The sequence below is a fragment of the Moschus berezovskii genome, chromosome 6, assembly GCF_049115385.1.
Source record: "Moschus berezovskii isolate FMDL1 chromosome 6, NW_MosBer_1.0, whole genome shotgun sequence".
In the NCBI taxonomy this organism is placed as follows: Eukaryota; Metazoa; Chordata; class Mammalia; order Artiodactyla; family Moschidae; genus Moschus; species Moschus berezovskii.
In genome coordinates this window covers 103,796,726-103,808,792 of record NC_142465.1, presented here as the reverse complement: position 1 = coordinate 103,808,792, position 12,067 = coordinate 103,796,726, and the positions used below count along the sequence as shown (strand labels likewise).

Sequence of the window (12,067 nt, the reverse complement as noted above, 5' to 3'; positions counted from 1 at the left end):
CTTAAAACATGGCAACAGTCTTCTTCTAAATTGGAAAATTAAAAACAATAGCTGGAAATCAGAGTCAGGGCTATGGGAAATCCAAGATGGCTGCTTGGCTTTTCCCAGCTCCTTGACAAACCTCATTTTTTATTTAATGGGTTAAAGCCTCCCTGGCTACAGGGCCTCCATAATGAAAAATCACAGAATATTAAGTTTTGTAAATTGTTAAATTAAGTTTCTAGTTTTGTTAATGTCTAGTGTTTACTAAGACTCACTGCTGAGACAGTTCCTTGTTACGTGATACTGCTAAAAGATTTAATTAAGTTATTAAAAAGGACACTCTAGGTTAGTTTCTAAGGCTTATCTCAGTAACCAATCTTCAGATAAAGGTCGGATGCTCCATAATGTACAACCAGGAGATTAACACCAGACTATAATCATCTAACGAATGAAGTCAGGTGACTTGGGGGTATACCAGGCTTTATCTAATGAAAGTACTTGACTTATAATTCTTATTTTACTAACAACTGCTAGCTATGGCTATATTATTTTCTATGTCACTTGTTTCACTGAGCCTGTGATATAATGCTGAACTGACAGTTCCATATGAGATCAATAATTGTAATAATGTGACTCTGGGTATGGGAAAAAGCAACAAGAGGAAATATTTTCCTGGACCAAGAGGCTAGCAAGACAGTGGTCCAGAGACTTTTGCTACTTGCAAGGCCTGGTCCAATTTAGCACACTGAGTGGCCCATTACTTCCCTAGACCTGGGAATGAGCCTTCCCAACACTGCAGGACACAATGGCCATGAAATGGTGTCACATGGTCAGATATGTGGCTATGAAGGGACCCTGCTGACTGGAAGTTGGTCCTTGCCAGCTGCCTCTACAAAGATTACATCATGACCATTGCAAGCTGCTGACCTTCAACACCCCCTGAAAGAAGTTCAGGGTGAAAATCAGGAATGAGGCACTCTGTGCTCTGAAAAAAAAAACAAAACAAAACTGGCAGAACAGGCCTTCAGATAGTCAGATCTTTTCAGAAAAAGGTTTTATGAGTTCCAATTCTTGCATCTTCTCATACCTAGAAAAACACTGACGTCATTAATGGTGAAATTTGCTTTGGCTATTAAAAAAAATTTTTTTTTTTTTAAATTAAAAGTCAAAATAGAGTAGCTATGGTTCAGACATCCTGGGAAATAACTATTTCCCAGATATCCTGAAAAATGATATTATGGGTGTGATTTCAGATTAGACGCTGTGACCTAATGTAGAACTTAATGCTCCTGTAATGCATTTTTGCTTCTGTACTTTGCTTGCTGCTCGTAAAACCAAAGTTACTCCATTTTAAGATAAGTTTGTTTTTAAGTAAAGATTCCTAAAATTGTTTTTGAAAAAAAAAAGCAAAAAAAATAATAAATAAATCACATAAGAAAAAAGCATTTGAGTCATAGAAATTTCTCTATGAAGACTTAGTGAAGTCAAAAGACTCTTCACTTCTGACTGTATATATATTTACCTAATAAGAATCCTAATACAGAAATGTGTAACATCATTAACCCCAGGTCTTGGCTATAGATTTTCTCCTTCATGTTATTTTTCTTCATCCTTTTCTGTATCCTTTCATACAACTTGAATTTAAGTGTTTTACCTACCTGTAGTAAATTTAGTCTTCCTTATTTGTACCAAGTCATTATTAATTATAGTCACACACATACAAAGTTTATAAAGATCATAGTCTGTTTTCTGCTAGAAGACACATTATGCCTACCTATTTCCTTTCTTTTAGCCATCAATTCAGCTGCCACAGAAATGACAGGAAGGATTGTCTTAGCATCCACTTTCCCCCATCAGGATAAGTGAAAGACATATGATTCCAAAAGCCTGGCATGCCATGATAACTAAGTTGTTCCACTTCCTACTAGAACTCCAAGCAGAAAATTAGAGCCAGGAAGTATATGGCAAATAGAAAACTGACAAATAGAAATCCATCTGAATAGAACATCCATCTGCTTTTATATGGACCTTGGTGCTGGGATCTTGGGGTCCATTACCACTGAGCTGCATCTTCCTGAGATGTTTCCATGAGGGAAAGATGAACAGCAGAAAAGATGTCAGGGACATAGCAAAGGGTGTGAAGTTTACTAGCATGAACAGAGTCATATTTCAAAGGTTTAAAAGATCCCTCAGCTGGGTCTTCTGAGTGATGTTTCCTTCATAGTCATTTGTCTGGATAGTCTTATTTATGTTTACACTATGAATTAATAAAACCAAGCAGGACAAAGTGAATAAGAAGAACATTTTTAATTCTCCATTTTAGGTAAAGAAAAATAATGTTGGAGAATTGGCTATCTTGAGCAAATAAAATATGCTGAGGATAGCAGCAAGCCAGATGCCAAAATAGTTGCTTATTATCCAAGCAATAATAATAATTCTTGCTTTTAAATTGTCTAAAGCTGGGATTAAACACATTTACATATCAATTTATTAATGTTACCCAGAGCAAACCAATTCTGGAGACTGCCAGAGCAGTGAGAATCCCATCTGCTGAGGAGATTTTTTGTCTCTTGACCAGTCAATGCAGTTCACCAGTGACATGAAACCACTGGCAAAATTTCTTAGAATAAATTCTATTACTAGGATGGAAAAAATGTAGTAAAGTTATCATCTGTAGAAAAGCAGGTAAGTCCAACACCACTGGTTAAGATTTCTTTAATATTCTGACCACAGACTCTATGTGAGCTAATTTTTCTTGATATACGGTAAAGTCCTTATTTCTTTTAAATTCTGTGACCAGTGTCAGGCAGGAAAGCTTGAGGTACGCTAATGGAAGAGCTCAATGTTGACATGATGAAAATCACTGTTATTCCCTGGTAGCTCAAATTAACTTCTATTTACACACTTTATGACCTTACTGTAACCTGAAATATTCATATTCGTGTTGAAGTTAAAGTTGAATTCTCATTTGCTAACACGCAAATAAAACCATATCCTCTTTCACTGCTTTGCGATTTGTTTCTTGTTTCACATCTCCATAATCTGTGTTCATCAGCTTTGCTTGTCATATAGTAAAATTTTAAAACTGACTACATAGAATATACAGTGACTTTTTTGTTAGATGGAGCTTAGTAATAACTAAGATCTTCACCATTATGAATTTCTTTAATGTCAGAATTATGTAGAAAGAATTCAATCTTTTTCTATCAAAATATGAAAGCTTTTTGGGAATGCTTATAAGTTAAATACTCTTTAAAGGCTAGTTGTTGATAAATAGCATTTATGTATAGTTTATTGTTTACAAGCTCATAAGTGTACACACAGACATACACACCCATATTTCATGGATACAAGTTATTATTGTCCTATAACTTCCAAAATAGAAGATAAGTCTCAGAGAGGCCATCTGCCTTTAAAAAAATCTTTTCTCTCATTCAGGCTTTTCATCCCATTATTAATAGTTATCATATATCTCATGGTTAGGCTTTTGATAAAATTTCTCTCCTGAGTCTATTTACATTTAAGTATCAATTATTTAATTTAAAATGTTCAAGAATTCTATAAATATTTCTCAGAAACTTAAAAAGTACATTTAATTCCCACTGTAAAGTCTAGGCTTCTCTCTGCATAAGTGTTCAGTTTTATTTTCCCTGTTTAGTTATTAGACTATTAAATATTTTAAAGGTTAATAGATGTTAAGATGATCTTCTTCCCTTGGATTTTATTCAGTTCCAGTTTTTATACTATAATTTGTGTGTAGCAGAGAATCTTGGAGCCAGATTGCTAGAAAGGAAAACCCAGATTCTTTACATCACATGATTCCAATCTTGGACTGAATTTTAAAACAACACTTTGCCTCATTACAATCCTCAGTTCAGTTTAGTTCAGTTGTTCAGTCGTGTCCGACTCTTTGTGACCCCATGAATCACAGCACACCAGGCCTCCCTGTCCATCACCAACTCATGTCCATCGAGTCGGTGATGCCATCCAGCCATCTCATTCTCTGTCGTCCCCTTCTCCTCCCACCCCCAATCCTTCCTAGCATCAGAGTCTTTTCCAGTGAGTCAACTCTTCGCATGAGGTGGCCGAAGTATTGAAGTTTCAGCTTTAGCATCAGTCCTTCCAATGAACACCCAGGATTGATCTCCTTTAGAATGGACTGGTTGGATCTCCTTGCAGTCCAAGGGACTCTCAAGAGTCTTCTCCAACACCACAGTTTAAAAGCATCAATTCTTCGGCGATCAGCTTTCTTCACAGTCCAACTCTCATATCCAAGCATGACCACTGGAAAAACCATAGCCTTGACTAGACGGACCTTTGTTGGCAAAGTAATGTCTCTGCTTTTTAATATGCTGTCTAGGTTGGTCATAACTTTCCTTCCAAGGAGTAAGCATCTTTTAATTTCATTGATGTAATCACCATCCACAGTGATTTTGGAGCCTAAAAAAATAAAGTCTGACACTGTTTCCACTGTTTCTCCATCTATTTCCCATGAAGTGATGGGACCAGATGCCATGATCTTAGTTTTCTGAATGTTGAGCTTCAAGCCAACTTTTTCACTCTCCTCTTTCACTTTCATCAAGTTTAGCATTGTTATTTTCCACATTGATGTAAAGAAATCTTTGACACATTGTACTTTTATATTTTGAGAAGACTTGTGTTTTTTACTTTTTTGAAAATTATACTTTGACTCTTTTCACGGTCAGAATATACCCATATGCCCAAGTGGACACATGTGGCACACGTCACACTTGTTAGAGTCAACCAACTAAACTATGTGGCCCCAGAAAAGCCTGTTGTGAGCTATGCAAGCCCAAGCATATCTCTTCCAGGCTCTGAGTATGTCCTGAGTAGCAGCAGAATTTGATTTTCACCAACTCTGTGTTTCTCTTTTCTTCCTGAATCTGTGCTTTTATTTTCAATTCTGAATGTTGGCCAAGTTTGGTTCTGGGTCTAATTTGTGCACAGCCAATATATTATACAAATATCATATGATATTACTTACATGTGAAATCCAAAAGAAGAGATACAAATGAACTTATTTACAAAACAAATATATCCACATGCATAGAACACAAAATTAAGGTTACTGAAGGGAAAAGGGGTTGGAGGGAGGGATAAGTAAGCAGGTTGGGAGTACACATAGAAGCTACTATATATAAAATAGATAACCCACCTGAAACTATCATAACATTATTAATAAGGTATATTTCAATGCAAAATAAAATGATTAAAAAAATAAAAATATTTATTATATGTTGAAATGATAATATGTTGGATAAAATAAATTACATTTAAAATAAATTTTAATGTTGTATGAAAAAAAGATAACCAACAAGGACCTACAGTATGGCACAGGAAATTATATTCAATATTTTATAATAAGTTACAAGAGGAAAGAAATGAAAAAATATGTATATTCAGCAATGTATATTCAATGATATATATATTCAGGGATATATATATCTTCAGTGATACATACATATATATCTTCAGTGATACATATATATATCATTGAATCGCTATGCTGTACATCAGATACTAATACAACATTGTAAATCAACTTCATTTCACTAACATATAAATGAATAAATAATTTTTAAGAAGAGCCAGTGGGCACTTCCGCTGCATTCTCCTTCTGACTTGCTTCAATAATAAGTTCAAATCACCAGCTTCTCCCTGGAAGGAACTTGTCTACACATTTTGTGCACCAACTTTTACAGCTGAGGGATAGCATCTAAAGGATAAGACCTGAAATCAACTAGCTCAGATATCCAATGGGGTTCAGCATTCAGGAGTCTCAGAGGACTGAAGCAAACAAAGAAGCAAAACTTAAATGGGTGTGCAAGCATTTCTTACAGCTATGCTGTCAACCTTGGCACAGAGGGAAAAGGCAAAATGCCAAGGAGTTTGCATACTGGGGACAGCTGCTGCCTGAGGGTCTGGCTTTTTTTTGATCAGACTACAACTAGGTACTCACTGAAATCATCCTGGAGACCAAAAGAGCTGGTGGGCACTTTCCCAGCATTCTCCCCCAGCTCAGGCAATAATACCAAGTTGCCAGCTTTTTCCTGGAAGGAGTTTGTCCACACATCTAGCACCCCAACTTCTGCAACTGCTACCCAAGAAACTAGTCCTTCAAATCACCTAGTTCTTATAACCAAAAGGGCTCAACACTCATGACTCACATAGGATTACATTAAATTAAAAAAAAAAATACACAATTTTCAAACAGCGCTCAAGCACTTTCCACAGAAATCTATCCCCCAAGTTTGGTGAGGAGGGAGTAGGCAAATATATCCACCTTCCAGTTTTTCCTGGAAGGAATTAGAATGCATACTTTTCCAGCTGCTGCCTGTGATTCCAGATTAAAATCAGTCTGTATGGGGGTGGGGGCGGGAAGCTGACTGCAATCCTCCGGAGAGTCTGAAGAGCAGGAGCCAGATCACTCCAATAGAAAAGCCAAACCTCCAGCTTCTCCCTGGAAGAGGCATGTCCACACATCTAGCACCAGAACCACTGCAGCTGCTACCCAAGGGTTTGACTCTCAAATGATATAGCTCTGAGAGCTAAGAGCGCTCAGCATTCAAGACCACACAAAACAAGCAGGCAGTTATACTTGGGCCACAGGCACTGCCAGGGACAGTTCCTTCTGGCTCAGCACAGTGTGAGTGAGCAAAAACACCCAGCTCACAGTTTCTCCCTGATATGGGCTAGACTGTTTAATGTTCTCACTTTCTCAGTTCAGTTCAGTTCAGTCGCTCAGTTGTGTCCGACTCACTTTCTCAGCTGCACCTAAAGGCTGGGTTTCCAATTAGCCTGCATCGGGAGCTGAAGGGGAAGACAGTTAGTACTTACCTGGGAGCCTGACCAGGTAAGTGGGCATTTCCCAAGCCTTTGGGAGGACATTGATAGGACTTGACACACCTTCGTGTACTAGTAGTAATGGAGAACAAAGACAGCAGCTTGGATGATCACAAAACCTTAAGCAGCAACTAGGTTCTCAGTGCAGGAAATGGCAACCCACTCCAGTGTTCTTGCCTGGAGAATCCCAGGGATGGGGGAGCCTGGTGGGCTGCTGTCTATGGGGTCACACAGAGTCGGACACGACTGAAGTGACTTAGCAGCAGCAGCAGCAGGTTCTCAGTGCAGGCTGACTGATAAGGTTCATCTCCTACATGAGACAAGTCAGTCAACACTAGGAGAGGGCTGTTTTGTCTAATGTGTAAAGACCAAAACAGTCAAGGAAAACGAAATAGGGGAGTGTGTTTCAAACAAAAGAACAAGATAAATCACTAGAAACCAATCATAATGAAAGGGAGATAAGTGATTTATTTACTAGATAGGGAGTTCAAAATAAAGGTCATAAAGATGCTCACTGAGGTCTGGAGAGCAGTGTATGAACAAAATAAGAATTTCAGCAAAGAGACAGAAAATATTAAAAGGTACCAAACAGGGAATTCCCCTGCAGCCTAATGGTTAGGACTCCATGCTTCCACTGCTGAGGGCCTAGGTTCAATCCCTGGTCAGGGTATTAAGATCCCACAAGTCTCATGGTGTGAGGAGGGAGGGATGAGAGAAAAAGGGTATGGAGATAAATGTATTATTAAAAATAGAAAAATAACAAAGAGTACCAAACAGAAATCATAGACCTGAAAAATATAATAACTGATCTAAAACAAGTTTAATAGAAAAGTTCAACAGACAAGTCAAGAGGAAAAAAGTCTCCCTGAACTCAAAGACAAAGCAGTAGCATCCAATCAGAGGGCTGAAAAGAAAGGAGAATGAAAGGAGTGAAGATTGTTAAGAGACCTGGGGGTCATGACAAAATCAGATTACAGATCTTTGTCAGGTAGATAACTTGTCTTTTTAGTTTCTTGATTACCAGATGAAGAGAAGACATAGCTAAACAAGATATAGATCATAAGATCCTGGAATTCAAGAATAACGCTTTAACTGAATGAGACTTTGGATATGCTCAGATAGAAATGAGCATGTTTTGTATATAAGAGAAGTGTGAAAAAATCAAGAGGATATACTGAGATAGAGTGCCTCATTTTCATAAAATTCTTTAATCCTCACTGTCCCTATACCTTTGGAAAATAATTTGTTGTATCCTTCACCATGGGTTTCCCAAGTGGCACAGTGGCACAGTAGTAAATACCCCTCCCAATGAAGGAGACGCAGGTTCAATCCCTGGGTTGTGAAGATGCCCCAGAGAAGGAAATGGCTAGGCACTCCAGTATTTTTGCATGGAAATTCCCATGGACAGAGGACCCTGGTGGACTACAGTTCATGGGGTCACAAGGAGTGGGACACGACTGAGCATGCATACACACACATGCACATCCTCCACTACAGGAACATCATATAGGTTTTAAATGGTTTCCACACTGGGGCTGCCCCTGGCTTGCTCATCTTTAATCACCATGAGAACATGCCCAGGAAAGTACACTGCTCCCAAAAGGAGAAAAATGAATCACTGAATCAAGTTTTTCCAGAAAGATTTAACCTAAACTGAAAGTCAGGGTCTTCCCAGGTGATTCAGTGGTAAAGAATTTGCCTGTCAATGCAGGAGCCACAGGAGACATGAGTTTGATCCTGGTCAGGAAGACTACCTGGAGAAGAAAATGGCAACCAGTATTCTTGCTGGGATAATCTGATGGACACAGGAGCTTGGTAGGCTACAGCCCTTGGAGTCACAGAGAGTCAGACACTACTGAATAACTGAGCATGCATGCAAACTGACTATCAGCCAAACTGTAACTTGCTCCCAGATACATACCAATCTTATTTAAAAATAATTTGAACAGCTGTTTCTTTTAATATAATCTATTCTTTCTCTGAGAGTTGGACTGTGAAGAAAGCTGATCGCCGAAGAATTGATGCTTTTGAACTGTGGTGCTGGAGAGGACTCTTGAGAGTCCCTTGGACTGCAAGGAGATCCAACCAGTCCATTCTAAAGGAGATCAATCCTGGGTGTTCATTGGAAGGACTGATGCTAAGGCTGAAACTCCAATACTTTGGCCACCTCATGCGACAAGTTGACTCACTGGAAAAGAGTCTGATGCTAGGAGGGGTTGGGGGTGGGAGAAGAAGGGGACGACAGAGAATGAGATGGCTGGATGGCATCACCGACTTGATGGACATGAGTTTAAGTGAACTCCGGAAGTTGGTGATGGGCAGGGAGGCCTGGCGTGCTGTGGTTCATGGGGTCGCAAAGAGTCGGACATGACTGAGCAACTGAACTGAACTGAACTGATTCTTTCTCTCTGGTTACTTGAGAGATTTTCTCCTGGTTTCTGGTGGTATCGATAAGTTAAATTGTCCCCATTATCTTGTCTGAGATTCAATAATTTTTTTTTTAATTAATGCCTTGAACATTTTGGAAAAATCTCAGCAACGTTGGTTCCACTTCGATTTTTTCTCTCCCACTTCTCAGAAATACAGAAGTATGTTAGAGTTTCTGTCTATAACCTTCATATCCCCTCCCCTCTAGCCTGTATTGTCCATCTCTGTCTCATTATGCCTCATTCCAGGTATTAATCATCTAATTCACTAATTTGTTCTTCAACAATGTCCAATTGGTTATTAAATATGTCTGTTGAGCTCTTAACTTTGAGTATTCATTTTATCAGTCCTATTGTTTCAATGATAAGAACAGTCTCTTGCTGCTGCTGTCTCTTACTCTTCTATAAATCATCTTTGGTGGGGAAACTGAAAAAAACAAAAAAACACAGGATACCAACATCTTAAAGAAAGCCTTTTAATTTTAGTAGTGCTGAGGAAAAACAGGAAGCATTCCCTTCTGTTTCCAAAATTTAGTCACAGAGTAGGTAAAATCATGATCTAGTCATTCTTCACCAAGTCGGATGGCAGCTTGTCTACTGCTCGGTTGTTACCACAGGCTCTCACTCAGGAAAGTCAAGGAGCAGAACTTCATCTCCAAATGCCATTCAAATAAGCAAAATATAACACATCATCACAGAGACACCGTTCTATTCCATGGCTTTTATTTTTCAGTGGTCTTTATTCACTAGAAAGGTTTGGGGCCTTAACTCTGTAATTTTAAGATTACCTATCAGTAATTAGCTCAAGTAACACACAAACGAAAGACTACTCAGTTTCTAATGTATTCAACTTGAGTTGAACTTTACTCTTTTCACTAAGGTTATTATCTACAGTGATCTTTAGAAAATTATTTAGACGTTTTTTAACTTATTATGAAATATTTCAAATATAAATCATTAAATATAATGATGACAGCAACTAAATGGGAGAACTCTAACCGATAGACATGTATTCATCCAGTTTCCTAAGTGTCAGAGAACACTGCCAATCTTCGCTATGGTCTTAGGATACTTACATCATTCTCAGCACCAGGGCTGATTTGAAAGAATACTTTCACTTATGACTTCATCAAGAACATTAAAACTAACATACTTAAAATGATTTACTTGTTATTTTTTCTCTGCTTATTCTAAATTTATGACAAACAAAACAACACTTTTATTGCATTTTCATATGGATATGTCTATATACTCTACTTGATAATACAGTCTGTATACTTCTTTCAAATTTAATAGCACCATTAGCAAGCAAAATTCTCCCATCTGCTTATTTTTGTTCTGCTTATGAATGAATCTGGATTATTTTACTACAGTAGTAAAAGCAGCAATATATAAACACAAATATATTCAAATATTACACAAAATATGTACTACCTTTACAAATTTGCTTCTTTACATCTATGTCTTTTCTTCTCTAACAAAGAACTAAACAATGTTATGGATCTAATTTGTTCCTTTTCATTATTGAATCAGTTGCCACAGTATATTTGTATCAGTATGCCACAATATACTTATTCATTTTATCACTGATGGACTGTTATGAAACTTCTCAATTTCAGCTAAGAAAAAGAGTAATATGTACATTTTTGCATATATATCTTGGTACATATATATCAAAGATTTCCTTGTGTATAAAAATAAGAGTGAAATTACTGTCTTAGGTTTAGCATGTTCACCCTAACTACTTAAAGTCACACTGTTGCATAAAGTTGTTTTACAAATGTGTAACTCTATCAATGGTATATGAAAACTTCAATTGTTTCAGATCCTTTCCAAAATTAGTAACATCAGACTAATACTCATACTTTTATATTTATAATAAGCATTTATTATACTTATTATACTCTAATCTTACAAAACATTTTATTATTCTAATTTCAAATCCCGTGGTCATGTACGGATGTGAGAGTTGGACTGTGAAGAAAGCTGATCACCAAAGAATCGATGCTTTTGAACTGTGGTGCTGGAGAAGACTCTTGAGAGTCCCTTATACTGCAAGGAGATCCAACCAGTCCATTCTAAAGGAGATCAATCCTGGATGTTCATTGGAGGGACTGATGCTGAAGCTGAAACTGCAATACTTTGGCCACCTCATGCGACGAGTTGACTCACTGGAAAAGACTCTGATGCTGGGAAAGGTTGGGGGTGGGAGGAGAAGGGGACGACGGAGAATGAGATGGCTGGATGGCATCACCGACTCTGTGGACATGAGTTTGAGTGTACTCCGGGAGTTGGTGATGGACAGGGAGGCCTGGCGTGCTGTGATTCATGGGGTCGCGGAGAGTCGGACACGACTGAGCAACTGAACTGACTGACTGACTGACTGAATTTCAAATTTACCTTTAGTTTGAAAATTGCATTACTCTTTTCTCTTTCTATGACTGTGATTTCATATACATTTATTCATATATAATTGTGTTGAACATATATGTTTATTAATATTTCATTGTACAGTTTTATAAGCTTTCTTCTTTAGGTTCCAAATAATCCTTTGTTAAGAGCAAATGTTACAGCATAGGCATTTTCCTCAACTGAACATTATGTCAGATGACTTTGAGAAAATATGATTAGGTAACAGCATGTTGTAATGGAAACCAGTGCAATTTAATAACACTTAAAAGGATTAATGAAAGAAAAACTAGGAATTAAAAACGAACATACAAATTCTTCTATTAAGGTATTTCCGCATAGAATACAGAAAGTTTTTTTAATGTCTACTAAGCTAAAGGTTTTGA

At 37.6% G+C, this 12,067-nt stretch overlaps 1 pseudogene; it reads right to left on the bottom strand.

The window, feature by feature from the left end:
- Positions 1–1,926: 1,926 nt before the first annotated feature.
- On the bottom strand, positions 1,927–6,868 carry LOC129536131 (putative taste receptor type 2 member 33; annotated as a pseudogene).
- Positions 6,869–12,067: the final 5,199 nt, after the last annotated feature.